The sequence below is a fragment of the Formica exsecta genome, unplaced genomic scaffold (assembly GCF_003651465.1).
Source record: "Formica exsecta isolate Colony F162 unplaced genomic scaffold, ASM365146v1 scaffold1, whole genome shotgun sequence".
NCBI lineage: Eukaryota > Metazoa > Arthropoda > Insecta > Hymenoptera > Formicidae > Formica > Formica exsecta.
The window spans coordinates 716992-721254 of record NW_021848337.1 but is presented as its reverse complement, the minus strand read 5'-3'; positions in this window follow the sequence as shown (position 1 = coordinate 721254).

Here is a 4263-nt window from a genome sequence, read left to right as displayed (position 1 = left end):
TATTCAAAAAATACTAATAATTTTAAATATTTAAATACTCTGTTTTAGAATAAAATCTAGGATATTTTTTATACATACATTATATATACTATATAATAATGTAAAAAAGGAATTACTATCGCGGAAATAATAAAACTGCATGCAATGCGTTTAATTTAATCAAATAATAACTAATAAATTAAATAAATTGTAAATCGCTCACCTTGCGGTTGCTTCGCCGTTGCCCGATGCCTCCCTGGACCTCGTCCCTCCTCTTCTCTTTTTCTTTTCTTTTGATTGAACTCACACTCGCAACACACTGATATTTTGCGGACACACGGTTTTTATAATCGCACGTTACTTTATACGGCACTCCCAAAAAAATCGGCGCGCACTTTATTTGATATTTTGGCAAAAGAATAAAACGCGAAAATTACCGTCACTATACACTTGGCGTTAAAAAATTGTGTAGTCAAATTCATGTATTACTTGCCGCGTCAATGCAAAAATTTTCATTGCTAACAAATGTATACCTTTGTATTTTAAGATAATTTTATTTTTTATCTCGCGTTATAAGCGATTAAAAATACGCAAATAAAAATAAATATACGAATTCAATAACATGTTTGTCTAGTTCCGTTATATAGTTGTCGCGGAGATCTCAAAATACATCGTTTTACGAATGGAATGTACGAATATAACTTAATTAAAAGTGTCGCGATACTGCTCGACATAGTCGATTTGGCTTTTATATGCGACGTTTCAGTCAATGACTGAAAAATAAATGTTGATCGCGTTTGTGGCACTTGTGCGGTACTTTACTTTACGCGATCGCGTCTAGAATGATACTGCGTGATACGGAACGACTGCTGCTTACTCACTTGTGTTACGCCGCGCGAATGACAACAAAGCGACCGAATGTAAACACACCAGCGCGTTTACGTCGTAAAATTCGGCGCTCGACTTTTATTGTATTTACGATCGCGTGACAAGTAGGAAATGCTAAACGCTCGTTGTCTACGATTATTATATATTTTCGGACAATTGTCGCTTTTTAATATAGCTATTATCAACTCCACTCGCTTGATACTTGAATATATAAGCAATGTAGTATGGTATTAAATTTATCTATCTCTCTAAATGCAATCGCGACAAATACGAGATATCTAATGTGATTACACATTCCCTACGATTATTGTATATTTTCGCACAACGATCCATCGCATTTTAACTAACTATTAGCTCTATTCACATGATATCGCGCAGTATTAGTTTCAAATATTCATCAATTTTTAATTTGTATATAGAATTGTTAATTTAATTTTAATATTTTAATTTTAATGTTTTATGTCAATTTTATATTTTTTTATCATTGACAAAATGTGTATACGACGAATTGATTCCGAATCGAGCGACATAAGCGACATATTTAATTAATAACGGTTAATTACTTACAATTGTAATTAAAACAATATATATTTTGATATCCGTCAAAATTTCGTAGCAATTCGACGTTTATATATCGGTGATCCATTAAAGCGCGATATTTTACGTGTGATTTATTGGATTGAAATGTATTATGCGAATAGTTGAAAATTAGATGTAATACTTTGTTCAGGTATTTATCTTTGATTTTAATTTGTATATTTTGTCACTTACGTTGTGTCTAAAGAGAGAGAAAGCAAAGAAAGAAAGAAAGAGAGAGAGAGAGAGAGAGAAGGAAAAAGAAGGAGAAGGAAGGAGGAAAGGGCGAGACAGAGGGAGAGAGATAGAAAAAGAAAGAAAATAAAATTGCGAGCGCATATTATTTGCAATAAAAATTTTAGTATTGCTGCAGCGAGTGGAGCGTAAATTTAACCGATTCAATGCAAAAAACTTTATGAAACTTCGTAAAACTTTACATATTTTATATATTTTGAGACGTAAAAACTTTCTATATTGACCCTAATGCGTTTAATAATGCTTTGAAATTAACGGTTTCCGCGCGAAATTCACTCCGTAGAAAATTGTCGCACGTTCTCACTATCGACGAAATATAAAACGACGATCACCCGATACTTTTCTCGACATTTTCGCGATGCTATCTTTGCACCCTCAGCTATGATATTTATTCTCAATAACTTAAAATCTCTAAACTCGGATGCGGTCACTGAGACAGAGTGTACTGATAGACAGGTTATATGTGAGACGAGACAAGATTATGATCGTAATATCGTACCGTGATATGATAAAATTGATTGTAGAGCGACCGCAGCATTAATTACAATGATGGTTCGAGTTTTTCACCACTCACGATGCTCGAACGCGATTAAATCTGCACTGTAACCGACGCCACATCGTTCCGACACCACAAATTACTACGCGCGATGTATATGCACTACCCACTTCAGAAGACTGGGGTACTACCATAGACGAGCACGTAACATAGACCACCATCACTTTCGCCGATTCCGTTAGGATATTTCACCGATTTCGCAGTTCCGAATTTACACCAATAGACTCAAATATGCTCATTATGTGAATCGTTCGAGCACTAGTTTTTATTAAACGCGACATTTTTAACACATATGTATACCGAATATTTTAGAACACAAATATCAATTTTTATTACAAATTATTAACACACGAATTGCTCTGTTCATTAGACGATTGATTTATCATTCATTAGACAATTGATTTATCGTTCTTGATATTATAGATTGTATGAATAACGCGTGCGGAACACCAGAAACGCGAAAAAGTCGGTCTAACCCTCGCGATAGTCAAGACAGTACTAAGCGAGAAACTGAAAAATGCGAGTACGCCGCGTGTAATTCGAGGAGATTCTCGGAAGCGAGCCCGGCCGTTCTTGTTATATATGTGTAGTAGCGCGCGAATGCAACTACTAATCCTAAAAATGTAGTGCGTAAAATAATACATCGAATATGGCAATTTCTGTGAGACGAGAGCGTTTATTTCTATGAAAAAATAAGATGAGCGTATAGTCCTAAAAAGGATATAAACATTTTTAAAAGAAGGAACGAAGCAATATGCTTAGCATTTATCGCGTTTTCTAGATTTTTATCTAACGACATTTGTCTAACCAAATATTGAACGCATTGTTTCGTTCTTTCATTTATAAAAAGAAGCGATTTCTGTCTCTTCTGGAAAGCTTCTAGCGCGTTTACCTTATTTCAATTATCGTAGAAATTGTCATATATTTAATGTAATATTTTACATCATTACATTTCGAAATAGATTAGCAGTTGTATTCACGCTACAGTATATCGTAAACAAAGCGTTTAGACTAGACTCCGAAAATTTCTCGCATCTCCTTTCTTTTATGTTTACCTCCCTTTATCACATTTCGAAATGATATAACAATTGTACTCGCTGTGTATTGTAAACAAATTGACGTATATCATCTCGACTATCGCGAAGGTAATACGTACTTGTCACTAGTGTTATATATGTGTGTGACCGCGTTAATTATACAATCTATATAATATTATCAAGAAATATAAATCAATCATCTAATGAATATATTCTCTAACGTAGTACACGGAAAAAAAATGCTATTTTCTGTGGCAGCCTGTGACGTAGACTTTAATTGAAGCAACAGCATTTTTTTTTCCGTGTAGTTTAGTAATAATGAGTGAAAAATAATTTTATGATATTCGCGTTCTATATTTGATATATATATATATGCATTAATGTTACGTTTATATTCGATTTGCATGTGCGTTAATAGAAACTAGCGCTCGAACGATTCACATGTCACAGTTGGTACTAATGAGTGCTAGTGGAAGATAATTCATCGGAAGTTAGGTTTAGTTGTCTCGTTTGCGCAGGTAAATGTTCATGGCGTTGCTTGTGGTGCAGATGTAATCACGATCGTGAGTATTAAAGGAATTACAGTCAATTATATTCATAGAAATCGTTTGTCATTTTCTCATATCTGAGTTATATAACTTTATTTAAATTACTAAGAGAATAAATATCTGTAAATAAGCGTGTAGTGTATATCGGAAGGGTCGAAAAAAGTATCGGGCGATCGCGGAAATTAATCGTAGTCTCGTGCAATCATAGTTTCACGCATTGTGTTAAATATATTAATAAAATTACCGAAAAGTTTAATTTCCGCGAGTAAATATCAACTAAAAATAAGCATGCAGTATCGGGAGTGCCGTGAAAAGTGCCGCGCGATCGTAGTTAATTATTATTTTGTGTTTCCGCGAATGTGTTGTGTGAGAGTGTGAGTGACACGAAAGGAACCAGAGAGGAGGAGGAGTCCCGGGGGGGAGG